The 17,297-nt window shown below is 39.8% G+C and overlaps 1 protein-coding gene and 1 pseudogene across 7 annotated transcripts in view; one reads left to right on the top strand and one right to left on the bottom strand.

Annotated features, from left to right (window-relative positions):
- Positions 1 to 939: 939 nt before the first annotated feature.
- LOC112926015 (oxidoreductase HTATIP2 pseudogene) lies at positions 940 to 2,228 on the bottom strand (annotated as a pseudogene).
- Positions 2,229 to 12,346: 10,118 nt separating this feature from the next.
- ATG4C (autophagy related 4C cysteine peptidase) overlaps positions 12,347 to 17,297 on the top strand; it is an 85,664-nt gene continuing 80,713 nt past the window's right edge. For 2 of the 7 annotated variants that reach the window (XR_011995970.1, XM_026006944.2), the window contains exon 1: positions 12,581 to 12,749. The gene's annotated coding sequence lies outside the window, so the exon portion shown is untranslated. Of the gene's footprint in view, positions 12,750 to 13,683; positions 13,749 to 17,297 lie in introns of those variants that run through there. The other 5 variants (XM_026006943.2, XM_026006945.2, XM_072730736.1 and 2 more) reach the window with 5 other exon arrangements.

Genomic DNA, 17,297 nt, shown 5'->3' with positions numbered 1-17,297 from the left:
ATGGTTTTTTTGTGATCATCTCTTCTTGATTGTGAGTTAGACATAGTGGATTATTTCTAATACGTAGAATACAACAAAAGTGTTGAGGCATTATTTCTATGATTGGATTTTAAAAGATGATGACTTCCATTTTGCTGGCAGACTCTTCCTATTGCCTTCTTGGCAACAAGATGCTACTGAGCAAAGGAATGAGAGTGGCTATGACAATAGCCAGCAAGAAACTATGGCCTTCAGTCCAGCAAAGAACTAAATCCTGTCAACAACCACTGATTGAAGTTGGAAGCACATTCCTCCCTGGTCTTGCTTTCAGATGAGTCCACAGACCTTGGCCATTACCTTGATTATAACCTCGATGGAGACTGGGAAGCAGAGGATCCAGCTAAGTCATGCCCAGATTCTTAATCCCTCCAAATTGTGACATAATAAATGTTCTTTAAAACCACTATGAAATGGGGGTGCCTTAGGTGGCTTAGCTGGTTGAGTGTCCAACTCTTGCTCTTAGCTCAGGACTTGATCTCAGGGTCGTGAGTTCAAGCCCTGTGGTGGGCTCCATGCCGAGCTTAAAAAATAAAAAACAAATAACGAAACCACTAAGAAATGGGTAATTTGTTATACAGAATGCATAATTAATGCAGTGGTTGTGTAACATTTTGCAATTTGGGGGGGTGGGTTTTCTTTTTGAGAGACTGAGTGAGAGAGGGTATGTGAGTGGAGAAGGGGCAGAGGGAGAGAGAGATCTTAAGCAGGTTCCACATTCAGTGCAGAGGCTGTGGGGCTCAATTTCATGACCTGAGCTGAAATTAAGAGTCAGATGCTTAACCAACTGAGCCACGCTTGGTGCCCACATTTTGCACTTTTAAACATTATATATTACTCTTAAATGTGTGTATATATATATATATACACATATATGTATGTTTATTTTTTTTCAGTAATATAACTTTTATTATATATTTTGAACAAGTAGTAAGGCACAATGTTAAACTTACACAAATACAGCAGTCAGCACCAGGTAACGCAAAGACACGAAGGACAGTTTTATAACAGACCTCATCTGCAGAATATAGAAGGTTTGTGCTGCTGCTCTGACTGCAGACAAGCCTTTCAAAGCAGGCCTCCCCACCAGTGGTACCAGAACCACTAGAACCACTAGAGGAAGCTTTAAAAAAAAACAAAAACAAAAACAACAGATTCCTGTACTCATACCTTGAAGATTCTGCTCCAGAGGTTTGAGGGAGAGCCTACAAATCTCTACTTTGGAAAACTCCCTGGGTGACGCACATAGATGTAAGACCAGGCTCTGAACTGCTAATGCAGTTCACAATAGTTTTTGATTGGATCTGGGCAGCTGAGACTAGTGAAACCACAGTTAAAACACAATAACTTTTTTCAGACCCTGAAAGTACCAATTAGGCAGTGGGTGTTGCGTTTTACACAGGAAGCATTTCTCCGGCATGGTCATGGTTTGAGACAGCTGTCGGCTTTCCCCAGGTCATGGATGGCCTTATTATCCAGCAGTTCTTTCTTCTTGCCGCTTGGGCTAGAAGCGGCAGTGGCGTTGTTCAGCATTGCCCTAACCACAGTCATCACTGGCACAGAGTGCCCACTGGCCCAAGATTCTGGTAGGGAGCCAAAGAATTTCCTAACCAACCATTCACTTGGGCGTGATTCTTGCCTATCACACAGTAGAACTCCAGGCCTGAACACAGAGTAACGATCAAATTGTAACTCTTCAACCCTAGCTTCCACTTCTCCCTTAACTTGCAGACAGAAAAAATTGCTTGACTTATCAGCTCCTTTAGAGGACAGCAAGTTAAAATGTTTGCACCCTCCAGCTTTTGCCAGCTCCGCAGACTTGAAGACATAATCTCGATCGACACGAACAAATCCTTCCGCCCCAGCTTTTTTTCTGGTGGTACCCAGGCAACAAAATCCAACATCCTGACCTTGAAAGGCAGAAGCGTAGTCATCCAACTTTTCAAAGTCCACCACTTCCTGATTCACATTTTTATAAGCTTCCTCATCGAAGGTGAGCCTTCTCTGGCCAATGAGCGTGACTTTGGAAAACAGGTTCTGCTCCAAGATTTCTCTTAAGAGCACTCTGCCGGTTTCCCCGCTGGCACCCAGGATGAAGACGGATTTATTCTGCATCCTGAAGTCTTCTCGAAGCTTCGGCAGCTGCAGCGCCGGGGTCCCGGCCATGCCGCTTACGGCTTCCGGGGACTTCGCGGAGGGCTATGTATGTTTAAATATAAAAAATACATTTTAGTTATCATAAAATATAATTAGTGATGTTGAACGTTTTTTTCATGTGCTTATTGACTATATGTATCTATTGGAGAAGCATCTATTCAAATCCTTTGCTCATCTTTCAATTGAGTTGATGTCTTTTTGTTTCTGATCTGTTAGTTCTTTATATATTCTGGATACCAAAGTTTTATCAGACATATGACTTACAAATATTTTTTCCATTTGGTGGATTATCTTTTCACCTTCTTCACAGTGTCCTTTGATGCATGAAAGTTTTTAAAATTTTGATCAAGTCCAGTTTATCTATTTTTTCCTTTTTGTTTGTGCTTTGGTGTCACATTTAGGGAGTCATTGCTAAATCCAGGTTATGAAATTTTACTTGTATGTTTTCTTCTAAGAGTTTTATTATTTTAACTTTTACATTTAGATCTTTGATCCATTTTGGGTTACTTTTTAAATATGGCATGGGAATATCATATGGTTAGGGATCCAAATTTATTGTTTTTGTGTGTGGAAATCCAGTTGTCTCACCACTATTTGTTGAAGAGACTATTATTTTGATATTAAATGGTCTTGGCATGCATTGCTTTTTTTCCCTCCAATTTTTAAAATTGTGATAAAATATACATAACACAAAATTTACGATTTTAACCATTTTTAATTGTACAGTTCAGTAGCATTTTTAATTGTACAGTTCAGTACATTTATATTGTGGTGCAGCCATCACCACCATCTATTTCTAGGACTCATTTCATCTTACAAAATTGAAACTCTGGGATCCCTGGGTGGCGCAGCGGTTTAGCGCCTGCCTTTGGCTCAGGGCGTGATCCTGGAGACCCGGGATCGAATCCCACGTCGGGCTCCCGGTGCATGGAGCCTGCTTCTCCCTCTGCCTGTGTCTCTGCCTCTCTCTCTCTCTCTCTCTCTCTCTCTCTCTCTCTCTGTGTGTGTGACTCTCGTAAATAAATAAAAATTTAAAAAAAAATTGAAACTCTATATCCATTAAATAATAATTTCACTTTTCCCTACCCCAGCCCCTGGCAACCACCATTTTACCTTTTTTTAAAAGATTTTATTTATTCATGAGATACAGAGAGAGAGAAAGGCAGAGACACAACACAGGCAGAGGGAGAAGCAGGCTCCCCACAAGGAGCCCGATGCAGGACTCGATCCTTGGACTCTAGGATCATGCCCGTAGCCAAGGCAGATGCTCAACCACTGAGCCACCCAGGCATCCCACCATTTTACTTTCTAACTCTGAATGTGACTATTCTGGGTACCTCACTTCAGTGGAACCATACAGTATTTGTCTTTTTGTGACTGGATTATTTCTCTCAGTAGAATATCCTCAAAGTTCATTCATGTTGTATCATGTATCATAATTTCATACTTTTAAAAGGCTGAATTATATTACATTGTGTCTATATACATTTTGCTTATTCATTCACCTTTTGATAATCACTTGGCTGCTTCCACCTTTAGCCATAGTTGAATAATGCTGCTATGACCAGAGTGTACAGCATGAACCGCTTTTTGTCAGAGAGAAAAAAACCTTTCCCAGATCTCCTTAGCAAATTTTTCCTCACATCTCATTGCTTGGAATTGTGCCACATGTTCATGCCTAAACCAAAAGAAATGGGCCACAATGTTTGATTAGTGTCTAAACTTTAGGCAAATCATAATTTATGCCTTGTAGGGTTTCCTGCCCAGAAGCTCTGGGCTGTAAGGAGGGTGTGGGTCCAATTATAAAACAAGAATGTGAGTGTAAGCAAGTTAGTTGCACTTCCTGCTGCCAAGAGTCTTGAAAGCACACACAGGTTATGGTGAACCTCAGATTTATTTAGAATTTCTGTTTGAAACCTTGAGGCTGGTGAATATAATTCATATTCCTGTCATCCTTGGTCATCATCATTCTTTTTGTGTTCTCACCTGTGCTTCCTTTCCCTTGACTCAATCCTCTTACTACTTTTCTTCTTTTGAAATCTTTCCATTCCTTCTCTCATGCTCTAATTTGCTACAACATGATTCTCCTCACAAAATTCACCTCTTGGTCTTTTTTTTTTTTTTTTTTTTTTTTAGATTTTATGTATTTATTAGAGAGAGAGAGAGAGCTAGGGAGAGCAGGAGCTGGGTTGAGGGAGAGGGGAGAGTGGAAGGGGAGGAGAGAGAAAGAAAGGAGCAGAGGGAAAGGGAGAAGCAGACTCCTTGCTGAGCAGCTGAGCAGGGAGCCTGTGGACAACATGGGGGCTTGGGGGCTCCAGAGCTTGATCCCAGGAACCCAGGATCATGACCCCAGCCAAAAGCAGATGCTTAACAGACTGAGCCACCCAGGCTCCCCTCACCCCTGGACTTAATGAATGCTGACTTCTCTCTGGATTTGGTCTCTTTGCAACTTTCTTGAATTTATGCATTTTTGTTTTTGTCTTTTTTGTTCTCATTTATTCATGCACACCAGGTCTAGAGATGAATTCAGCTTTCTCCTCATTCTGTAATCCTCTGCTTTTATGTAAAAATCCTGTTTCTTGAAGGATTTTGAGACATTAATATATATACCATTCTCTACCCTATGTCATTCCTTGGTTATGACCTTACATCCCTATTACCTAGCTCACAATCTTATCCATGCCTATGTTTTTTTCAAAATCTTTTTTTTTATTTATTTTTATTTATTTATGATAGTCACAGAGAGAGAGAGAGAGAGAGAGGCAGAGACACAGGCAGAGGGAGAAGCAGGCTCCATGCACCGGGAGCCTGATGTGGGATTTGATCCCGGGTCTCCAGGATCGCGCCCTGGGCCAAAGGCAGGCACCAAATGGCTGCGCCACCCAGGGATCCCCCTATGTTTTTTTCAATTGTCATCTAACGTTGTCATCTAAATTGTCATCTAAAGGTGTATATTGAGCTCAAATATTCCTCTTAACCTTCCTAACTGCTTCCTGGACATAGCCATCTGGCAACTCTCAAGCATTTCTTTTCTTTTTTAAGATTTATTTATTTATTCATGACAGACACACAGAGAGAGGCAGAGACACAGCCAGAGGGAGAAATAGGCTCCTGGCAAGGAGCCAGATGTGGGACTCGATCTTGGATCCTGGGATCATGCCCTGAGCCGAAGGCTGACACTCAACCGCTGAGCCACCCAAGTATCCCTCCCCCACTTTTTTTTTTTTTTAAGATTTTATTTTCAAGTAATTTCTCCACCCAGTGTGGGGCTGAAACTCACAACCCTGAGATCAAGAGCTGCATGCTTTTCTGAGTCAGCCAGGTGCCCCAAGCATTCCTAACTCAACATATGGAAAATCAGAAAAGCTGAAACCAGGAGTCTTTCTTGATTCTTTCTCCTCCCATTTCTCCTCTAGATTCTATTATCCTAGTATCTCTAATCAATTCTTTTGCTCTTTTCTTACTATTTACTTCAGATTTCCCATTTTTTATTTAGTTTTAAATTTTTAAATTATTATTTTTAATTTTTTTTTATTTTTAAAGTTTTATTTTCTTTTATTTGTTTCAGAGAGAGAGAGAGAGCGAGAGAGAAAGCGCAAACATGAATTAGGGGAGGGACAGAAGGAGAAGCAGACGTATTGCTGAGCAGGGAGCATGACTCAGGGCTCCATCCCAGGACCCTGGGATCATGACCTGAGCTGAAGGCAGATGTATAACCAACTGAGCCATCTAGGTGCCCCAAGATTTCCCATTTTTAATTTTTATTTTTTAAAAGATTTTATTTATTCATGACAGACACAGAGAGAGTGACCTTATTTCTATTACCTCTCCTAAATCTTCTCCTAAATCTCCTAATAGAAATCTTTCTATTTCTCCACTGCTCTCTTTATCTCAGCCTAGCTACAGAATCCCCATAATTTTGAAAACAAGTTCAGTGAAGTCAGCTTACCTCCTAAATGTGGTATTATTCCATCCTTCTTTTCATTTCATAGCCATATTCAGCAAATGCTGCAAAGTAAACCTTAGTCTTGAAATGCCACACATGATCTAGTTAAAACTTATATCTGCCAAACACCTAGCACTGTGCTAAATCCTGGAAATATGAAGAGAATTCAGATAGGAAAACTATGCTCCAACAATACAGTTTGTTAAACATTATGATAGAGGTATGGACAAGATATTAAGAGAACAAGGAATGTCAGTTACTCTCAAATTGAGGGACCTTAGAGAAGAAAGTCCTGAGATAACTTAAATGACAAAAATAATTAGGGGCAGCCCTGATGGCCCAGAGGTTTAGCGCCACCTTCAGCCCAGGGTGTGATCCTGGAGACCCGGAATCGAGTCCCATGTCAGGCTCCCTGCGTGGAGCCTGCTTCTCCCTCTGCCTGTGTCTCTGCCTCTGTGTGTGTGTGTGTGTATGTGTCTGTCTTTAATAAATAAATAAATAAAATCTTAAAAAAAAATTAGCCACCTGCAGCAGAGAGAAGTTCAACCAATGTAGAGTAACTCAAAAATTCATTATAGCTGGAAGGTGAGAGTGAGAGTGTGGTACAACACAAGGCTGGAAAGACAGACTGAGGCTATTTTCTAAAGGGATCTTGTGTACTATGTTTAAGAATCATAGACTTTATGATTTGTATAGGCAACCATTTGGGGAATGACATAATTAGATTTCATTTTAGGCTGTGGAGAACGGTTTGGGCTGGAAAGAACAGTTAAAATATTGTTTTCATATTTCACATTAAAAAATGGGAAATCTGGAGCTACCTGGGTGGCTCAACTGTTGAGCATCTGCCTTTGGCGCAGGCGTGATCCTGGAGTCCCAGGATGGAGTCTTATATCAGGCTCTCTGCGTGGAGCCAGCTTCTCCCTCTGCCTGTGTCTCTGCCTCTCCCTCTCACTCTCTGTCTGTGTCTCTCATGAATAAATACATGAAGTCTTTTTAAAATATCTTTTAAAAAATGGGAAATCTTGGGACACCTGGGTAGCTCAGTGGTTGAGTGTCTGCCTTCAGCTCAGGGCATGATCCCGGGGTCCTGGGATTGAGTCTTGTATCAGGCTTCCGGCAGGGAGCCGTCTCCTTTTCTTCTTCTTTCTTCTTCTTTCTTCTTCTTTCTTCTTCTTCTTTCTTCTTCTTTCTTCTTCTTCTTTCTTCTTCTTTCTTCTTCTTTCTTCTTCTTCTTTCTTCTTCTTCTTTCTTCTTCTTCTTTCTTCTTCTTCTTTCTTCTTCTTCTTTCTTCTTCTTCTTCTTCTTCTTCTTTCTTCTTCTTCTTCTTCTTCTTCTTCTTCTTCTTCTTCTTCTTCTTCTTCTTCTTCAAGATTTTATTTATTTATGCATGAGAGAGAGAGAGAGAGAGAGAGAGAGAGAGAGAGGCAGAGACACAGGCAGAAGGAGAAGCAGGCTCCATGCAGGGAGCCCGATGTGGGACTCCATCCCGGGACTCCAGGATCATGCCCTGGGCCCAAGGTAGGTGCTAAACCGCTGAGCCACCCAGGGATCCCCTAGGGAGCTTGCTTCTCCCTCTGCCTATGTCTCTGCCTCTCTATGTCTTTCATAAATGAATGAATAAAATCTTCAAAAAATTTTTAAAAATATTAATGGTAGAATGGTGAGTATACAGATACATGCTGCAAAATTCTTTCAACTTTTCGGGGCATCTGGCTAACTCAATTGGTGGAGCATGTGACTCTTGATCCCAGTGTTGTGAGTTCAAGCTCCACGTTGGGTGTAGAGATTACTTAAAAAGAAATCTTAAAAAAAATTCTTTCAACTTTTCTGTGTTTGAAATTCTCCATGACAAAATGTTGAACACGCTTCCCCAAATATTCCTGTCACATATTTGTATCCTAAGAAGAGACACTGAGGTGCTTTTCTTTAAAAAAAAATTCTGTCTCAGCACCTGGGTGGCTCAGTTTGTTAAGCATCTGCCTTTGGCTCAGGTCATGATCCCAGGGGTCCTGGGATTGAGGCCCCCAGGGGGATCCCTGCGGAGCCCTTTGTCTCTGCCTCTCTCTCTCTGTCTCTGCCTCTCATGAATAAATAAATCTTAAAAAAAAAATTCCGTCCTATTCAGCATCCCATAGCATATGATAACACAGATTTAATTGTGAAATTGTATAGGATAAGCAAAGTGCTGTGGGGCTCTGAAATAAGAGCAAGCACATAGACTCGCCTGAAGAGCTCAAAGAAGAAGTCTAAAAGTATCTCCTAGATATATGTCACTGTGAGTCTCATTTCTATGGATTGTGGCAAGGGGGAGGAAAAAGATTAAATTGAGGTTGAATTTATTATATGTACATTACTTGGCAAAAAGGATTATTTTTTTTACTAAGATATCAATTCAAATACTATTTACTTATTAGCACTCATACTATAGTTAAGTCCAAAACTATGAGGGTTATAACAAAAGAAGTCATAATCCTCATCCTCAAGGAGTTTACTAGGAACTCAAACCATATGGCAATATATTTTGTGTTACATAAAACACAGGTTCTTTTAAGTTTTCCTCAAAATCATTTTATCATTTTTTAGTTTTAATTTTTTTAACATTTTATGTATTTGAGAGAGAGAGAGAGAGAGAAAATAGCAGGTGGAGCAGCAGGGAGAGGGAGAAGGAGAAGCAGGCTTCCTGCTGAGCAGAGAGCCCAATGTGGGGCTGGATCCCAGGACTCTGGGATCATGATTTGAGCTGAAGGCACTTGGCTGAGCCACCCAGGCACCCCCATTTTTTAGCTTTCAGAGGCCTACAAATTACTGGTCTCATCAAGGGCTGAGCTCAATTTATTTCAAGATAATATTATTATTTTTTAAGATTTTATTTATTTATTCATGAGAGACACACAGAGAGAGGCAGAGACACAGGCAGAGGGAGAAGCAGGCTCCATGCAGGGAGCCTGACGTGGAACGCTATCCCGGGACTCTAGGATCAGGCCTTGGGCTGAAGGCAGCGCTAAACCGCTGAGCCACCCAGGCCGCCCCTCAAGATAATATCCTTGACCAGGGATTCATGTTACACATTTACTTATTAAACAGAACTTTCATCTCTTCTTGGGTTCAGGAGGGAGATGGATAAAGAAGTATGCTTGGTAGAAGTTAAGGATTAAAAGTTTACTAACAAAAATCTGGAGCTGTATCACAATCTAATAGATTGGCTGGTATGGCTTCAGTATGTGCCTGGGATATGATGATATTTTAGAAAGGTCTTGATACTTAAGATAAATGTTGTTACATACACAGCAATAAATGCTCTTTCATGATTTTAGAGTGTAGCATTCTGATTAATGAAATATTCTGGTTTTAATATCGATTTTATATAGAATCTGAATTACTAATGAAGAAAATGAAGCTTGAATGTTAAAAATGGCTTATATTAAAACTACAGGTATGAATAAGAAAGGAGTTTCAGGCATTTGGACATCACTCCGAACTCCCACAAACACTAATGGTGAGCAAGTTACTCTGAACAAAGTACTGTCTTACAATTGAGAGGGACAGAAAATATTTAAGATGTGGCTCCTGCCTCTTAGAAAGTATGTTAGCTTTTAGAGAGTTCCAGTTAACCAAGTATGGGTCACCTGGGTGGTTCAGTTGGTTGGGCGTCTGCTTTGGGCTCAGGTCATGATCCCTGGGTCATTCTTTGAGCTCTCTGCTCAGCAGGCAGTCTGTCCCTCTCTTTGCCCCTCCCCTCTGCTCTTGTTCTCGCTCTCTCTTTCAAATAAATAAATAAAATCTTAAAGAAAAGCCCTAAATGAATAAGTGATTATTAGTAGATGATGTTACATATATTTTACTTTCCATTTTCCATTCTGATTAAGCCCTCTTACGTTTTCATTTCCCTTTTCAATCTTTCCCAACTATCAAAACTATGTGTGCTTCAGAAATAGACTGTAGTGGCTAAACAAAGTGCTTTGTCCCTAGCAGCCCTAATCTGTATTTGTTGAACTGAAATGAATATCTTGTCCAGTTTTAACTTCATGTGCTTGGCAATTGGCTAAACTGGAAAGTCAAAGACACATTGAAAAATGAGGAGATGGGACGTCTGGATTGCTCAGCAGTTGAGCATCTGCCGTTGGCCCAGGGCGTGATCCTGGAGTCCAGGGATCCAGTCCCACATTAGGCTCCCTGCATGGAGCCTGCTTCTCCCTCTGCCCCTCTCTCTGTTTCTCTCATGAATAAATAAATAAAATCTTTAAAAAAAAATGAGGAGAGAATATTGCTAAATACTGCAGCTGCCAAGAATCTCCTTTCAAAACCTAAAGTCTGTTACATGAATTATGAACTCTTTAAACTCTCTTCCACGTTTGTTTACACAATTGATCATTGAAACTACTTTAGAATATGTGTGTCAATTATTTAGCATATTTTAAAAGCTTCCTTAATAACATCTTTAATAAGTGGATGCAATTATGTATTTATTTACTGCAAACATTTATGAATAACAGATAACCTAATTATAGTTTATCATTACCTCTAATCATTCCAATGGAAAGATTTCTCTCCCTGCATTCATATTGTTTTGGTCCATGAGTATGGAAAGCAGCAGATTGTTTTCTGTGATCATAGATTTTAAATATTTACTTGCTAGTGCTGCATAATTTAGCACACTGTAGTTGGAAAGCAGTTTGCATGGTAGTGGATGCCATGGTGGTGTTACAGAATAGTTTCCCTTTGTGACTTCTACGTGAGGTTGTAAAAATGGAAAGTATTCTACTCCATTTTTCTAACCAATTAGAATCTGTTTAGCTGCAAATCCACAGATAACCAATGTTTATGGTATGCATCAATTTTATTTTGTATAATTACCATATAGTTTAAGAATTCAAGTATTGTTTCTTATAGGCTATTAGTGCACAATATCAAAAATAAAATCTATTTATTCTCCATAACCTAAATCTTTATGAAAGTAACAAAAAGGCATCTAGACCGCTGGTTTGATACATGCTATGTCTGTCCTAAGAAATTGAAACAAAGTTCTATATTTTAAAATACGGAACCACGGGCTATCTAATGAAGCAAAGAAACAGTTATTTTGTTTGTTCCCTATCATAAATGTTACATTTATGATCTTGCTATATCTTTTGTGTGATTTGTTACTTGGTTGCCCTACCACATAATAGAAAATAAGTAGCTCCAGTTATCTGTTTTTGTAAGAATAACCATGAAAATAATCCAAACCGTTAACACGTTAAAAAGGTGAAAAACATAAAAAAAATTTCATTTTGGGGATGCCTGGATGGCTCAGTGGTTAAGCTCTGCTTTCTGCCCAGGGTGTGATCCTGGAGTTAAGGAATCGAGTCCCATGTTGGGCTCCCCTCACGGAGCCTGCTTCTCCCTCTGCCTGTGTCTCTGCCTCTCTCTCTTATGAATAAATAAAATCTTAAAAAATTTTTTTTCCATTTGAACTTTAAACTCAGCATTCTGAAAGGTTTCTTTTCCCATGTGGGTGCACAGTCCTGCAGTACAGATTGTTAATTTTTTACTTCTAGCTCTTACTATAATTTCTTATGCAATTCAGGAGCATGTCTGGTAGTCCCTTTTCCAATACAATCTTTCAGTACTGCAAAACGACCTAGAATTACACTTTTTAGTAATTTAGTATCAAAACCCGTATGAGTGTGGGTAAAAATTTCCATTTCATAAAAAGCCTTTACACCATCCTGTGTTTCAACCCTTGAAAATAATCGTAATGTGGAAAGTGCACACATTTCTTAACAGATTTTTTTTTTTGAAGATTTTTTTCAATTATTCTTGAGAGACACAGAGAGAGGCAGAGACACAGGCAGAGGAGAAGCAGGCTCCCCGCAGGGAGCCCCAAGTGGGACTCGATCTCTGGTCCTAGGATCACACCCTGAGCCAAAGGCAGATGCTCAACCACTGAGCCACCCAGACATCCCACATTCCTTAATATCTTATATAAGTATTTACCTACAGTTTCAACTATAGCTTGGCTTAGAGAACCTTCACAACAGGATAGCAAGGAATATCTGTATTTTTATCAAAGTCGGTCTGCATTAACCCAAGGAATTTAGCGACTCCTCCGAAATCACATCTCGGGTCTTGCGGGTGTCAGGAGGAGAGCGAAGACTGAGGGGCGCAGGGGATCCTGGGTCTTGTAGTTCAGGCGCTACCGGAGAGGGCGTGGCGTTTCGTGGCACGCTGGGAGTTGAAGTCCAATTGTCCAGCGGGACCTCAAAGCCGGCGTAGTGAGGATTATCTACCAGAGACACTAATTACTGGCAAGATACGTTCCCTTGGCTCTATGCCTGCCATATTGGTAACCTAGGGCTTCAGGTGGGGAACCGGGGGCGGGGGGCGGGGGGCGGGGAAGGCTGAAGTGGAGCGTGGCTCTGTTGGCGCTAATATTGCTACGGCCAATCGGAAGGATTTAGTGCCCCGGAAGTGTCTGACTTACTGGGTTGGAAGGGGAGGCCTTTCCTCTTAACTACGGCGGCCGGGGGAGCTCAGGTGCCTGTGGCTGCGGCGCCGAGGTCGGAGCGTCTGCGTGTGGACGGGCTGCTTTTGGGGCGGCTGCTGCTAGAGCTGGAGCCTTTCCCGGGTTGGTGTCTCCTGCACATTTTTTTTTTTTTACACGTCTCCAATTCTGTTAAGTTGGGTGATTTGAGTGGAGCGGAGTCAGGAGAAGGTTGGGACTTAGTGTCTCTGGTCGCCAAAAGATCGGTTTTTTTGGGGGGGAGGTGAGGGGAACCCTGTCCTCTGTGGAGGTCCTGTGGCCAGCCGTTGAGGCTGAGGCTTTTGGCGCCTCCCTCATCTACTTTCTAGAGTGATTTGTTTTCTGACCCCTCGCCCTTCCTGGGCTCCAGACCTAACCATAAACCTTCCTGTGGGCAGCTGCCCCCCTTGTGGCTTTGCTTGTAATCCAGAGACGACCTCTTGGCCCCTAAGCTGTTGCGTCTGTTTATAACCTTTTCCCCATTAAAAAAAAAGAAAAGAAGTGAAAAACAAACATTAGATTCTCAAGATCTGCCTTCTCATTCCTAACAACCCTTTTTTCCTCCTTTTTGGCCTTCGTTACCGCTGCAGACCTTAACACACTCGCCCGAGTATCTTCACGCCTTTCCATCCAGTCGTTAAGGTCCACTCACTTGACTTGGTTCTCACTCATCCCAGCGCTTCCATCCACATCCACACCCACATCCACATGGTTGGAGGTTCGAATACATTCTTCTGATGACGGGTGAATCTGAGAGTCAGTGGTCAACTCCGCATGCCTCTGCTTAGAGAGTTTGTATTTCTTAAGATTTCTTTGGCTTACGTTTTCCTTTTGTGTTATTTTCCCACAGAGGTTTGCTGCTACCCTATAGTTAGGGGAGAATACTTTGTCCTAAGGGCTCTTTGTGTTGGAATTACTTAGGGGGGGATTTCCCCTCCCCATTCTTAGTCGGAGCGTGTCCCCCCTGTGGAATTTGCAGTGATTTAGTGTCCGTTAATAGCAGATGGACACAAGGGAATGCTCTTTCCTTCTAGCTGGCTTGTGATTTGTTATGAGATTATGAGTCATTGAAAGTACCCAGAGGGATTGGAAAAGCCTTGAAAGGTAAAGTCTATGTATGTTCCAATTTACACATTAATAAATCTTCTTTCCTGAACAAGGAAGGGTTTCTAATTGATACAATAATCTGATGCTGTATTGAATTATCAGCTCATTCTCCATAAATTTTGGTAACTGTTTAAAGGTAAACAATAGCCAAAATAAGGAATTGTATAATGTAGTAAAAAAAGTTTAAAAACCGTTTAACTAATGCTCTTTTTCTGTGAAAGGAAGGCAAGTATGTTGAAAAATTTTTTTGTTGTAATTGTTTTTGGTATACTGTTACATATTTTGATAAATCTGGTAAAACAGCATTAGGTGCTGTTCATTTATGTTTCACAGACAGAAATTTTTGTACTTCCTGGCTTTATGGGGACTGTGTAACTCAAATGAGTCTGTAGCTTTTCTTCTCTTCTGATTATTGCACTGTGGAAATCCTAATAGTGACACTTACATTCCTCTTTTTTTTTTTTTAAGATTTTATTTATTTATTCATAGATATCTATATCTATATCTATATCTCTCTATATATTTATTCATATGTATATATATATATATATATATAGAGAGAGAGAGAGAGAGAGAGGCAGAGACACAGGCAGAGGGAGAAGCGGGCTCCATGCAGGGAACCCGATGTGAGACTCGATCCCGGGTCTCCAGGATAACACCCCAGGCTTCAGGTGGTGCTAAACTGCTGCGCCACTGAGGCTTCCCTACATTCCTCTTTAAGCAGTCAAATATAGTCTATACATGTCAGTAAATATAAATATTACTTACCTATATACCCTGTCAAATTGGAATTATTCCTAATTAATCTGAAATGGTTTCAGCCATGACTATGATTTGGAGCTGAATATATATATTTCAGATGTAATTCACTCATAGAATCCTTTTTTAAATTAATTTTTTAAAATTTAAATTCAGTGAATTAACATATAATGTATTATTGGTTTCAGGGGTAGAATTCAGTGATTCCTTGGTCTTATATAACACCCAGTGCTCATTACATCAGGTGCCCTTCTTAATGTGCATTACCTGGTTACCCCATTCCCTTACCCCTCCCCCTCCTGTTTGTTTCCTATGATTAAAGAGTCTCGTATGGTTTGTCTCCTTCTCTGATTTCATCTTGTTTTATTTTTTCCTCTCTTCCTCTCTGATCCTGTTTTGTTTCTTAAATTCCACATGAGTGAGATCATATAATAGTCTTTCTCTAATTGACTTATTTTGCTTAGCATAATATCCTTTAGTTCCACTCATGTCATTGCAAATGGCAAGATTTCATTCTTTTTGATGACCGAATAGTATTCATATATATATATATATATATATATATATATATATATATATATACATTTTTATGTATTCACCTGTTGATGGACATCTGGGCTCTTTCCATAGTTTGGCTATTGTGGACATTGGTGCTATAACCATTAGGGTGCAGGTGCTCCTTCAGATCACTACATTTATATCTTTGGGGTAAATACCCAGTAGTGCAATTGCTGGGTCATTGGGTAGCTCTATTTTCATCTTTTTGAGGAACCTCCATACTGTTTTCCAGAGTGACTGCACCAGCTTGCATTCCCATCAACAGTGTAAGAGGATTTCCCTTTCTCTACATCCTCGCCAATGTTTGTCATTTCCTGACTTGTTAATTTTAGCTATTCTGACTGATATGAGGTGGTATCTCATTGGGTTTGATGTGTATTTTCCTGATGAAAAGTGACGTGGATCATTTTTTCATGTGCCTATTGTCCACGTGTAGGTCTTTCGAGAAATATCTGTTCATATCTTCTGCCCATTTCTTGATTGGATTATTTGTTCTTTGGTTGTTGAGTTTGATAAGTTCTTTATAGGTTTTGGATATTAGCTCTTTATTTGATATGTCATTTGCAGATATCTTCTCCCATTCTGTTGGTTGTCTTTTGGTTTTGTTGTTTCCTTTGCTGTGCATAAACTTTTTATCTTGAAGAAGTCTCAAGTCTTCTGCATGTGGCCCGTTTTCCCAACACCATTTGTTGAAGAGACGGTCTTTTTTTCTATATTCATGGAATTTTGATTGGATGAATGATAAGATGCTAGACATTACTCAAACTTTTAATATTTTTCCTGAGATTTTATTCATTTTGTAGGCATTTATCAAATATGTCTTGCAATTTAACTGTCAGAAAATTATCAAAACATTTACTGAGAGCATCCTCTTCTCCTCAACTCTGTACTAGGTGCTGTTAAAGCATTTTTTTTTTTTTTAAAAGATTTTATTTATTTAAATAAATATTTAAGTCCCAGGTCTCCAGGATCATACCCCAGACTGAAGGCAGCACCAAACCGCTGGGCTATCAGGACTGCCCCTGTTAAAGCATTATTGCATTTAATCAATACAACAACTCAGTGAGCTTGTGAACATTGTTTACATTTAGCAGGTCAAGAAACTGAAGCTCAAACAGTTCAAGTCACTTAGTTAGTCCAGTTTATTTTGACTCATCCTACTGTACCACAGCTGCAAAGATGTGTTCTCTACTCTGGATTATATAAGAAACATTAATCCAATTAGTACTTTTAAAAGCAATTGTTATTTGGTACATGATATCTGTTATCTGTTGCTGGAGATAAAACAGTGACAAAGGAGACAAAAGTCCCTTCTCTTGGGGAGCTTACACTATAGCAGAATGTATGGGATGTAAACTTTGCCTTCAAGAAGTAGCAAGTAAGCCAATTAGCTATATTAGATTTTATGTGTTTTAGAATGTTAAAGTTGAAAAGAGAGATTAACTAGGAAAGATTTAATGAAGAAGATGAGATTGAATCTAGAACTAAAGTAGTGACAATAGTTTTGGTAGGTAGAAACTGGGAAGAAAGTGATTCTAGCTTGAGGAATAGAAGAAAATTCTGAATTGTAGGGGAGAAAGAAGAGAGGGAGGGACAGATAACTGGACTGCTTTGTATCTTCAGTTCCTTGCACACACAAGTGCACAGTATTGGTTGAATTAGAAACAAGTGTTTAAATGAATGAAGCTATGACAAAAGTTCAGATATAAAGCAAGGAGGAATTAGATAGATCTAATGTTATTATAGTGGGACTGGAAGAAAGGAATGGATTTGATAGCTGTTGGTGAAAGAACCAGGAAGCTCTGTTAATTATTGAATATTGGGAGTAGTGTGATGGCCAAAGGAGAAGGGAGGCTACGTTATCAAGTTTGAACTCAGTGGACCAGGCGTGTTGTAGATTTACTCATTTTTTCAAATCATGAGATTAAAAAAAATTCCAAGATAAAACCTTTGTTTTATGAACTACTATGAAAAAAAAATACTGTCAACTAAACAGAGATCATCAACTATAAGATGCATTTATTTTCAGAGTCAAAATGTAAATATGTGATGTAGAAATGATGAAATAAAGTACTCCTTATGATGGTTAGTGGACTTTATAACCAATTTCTTTCTGTTTATAAATAAATTTGCAATCTTTGACAGGCATTCAGTCATTTAGCATTTATTTATTAACTGGGCATTCTCCTAGGTCATAATGATGAAATAGATGGTGAGTAAATACATTTT

The sequence above is a fragment of the Vulpes vulpes genome, chromosome 12, assembly GCF_048418805.1.
Source record: "Vulpes vulpes isolate BD-2025 chromosome 12, VulVul3, whole genome shotgun sequence".
NCBI classification, from domain to species: Eukaryota; Metazoa; Chordata; class Mammalia; order Carnivora; family Canidae; genus Vulpes; species Vulpes vulpes.
Note: the sequence above shows the minus strand (reverse complement) of the source record. Positions and strands in the feature narration are given on the sequence as shown.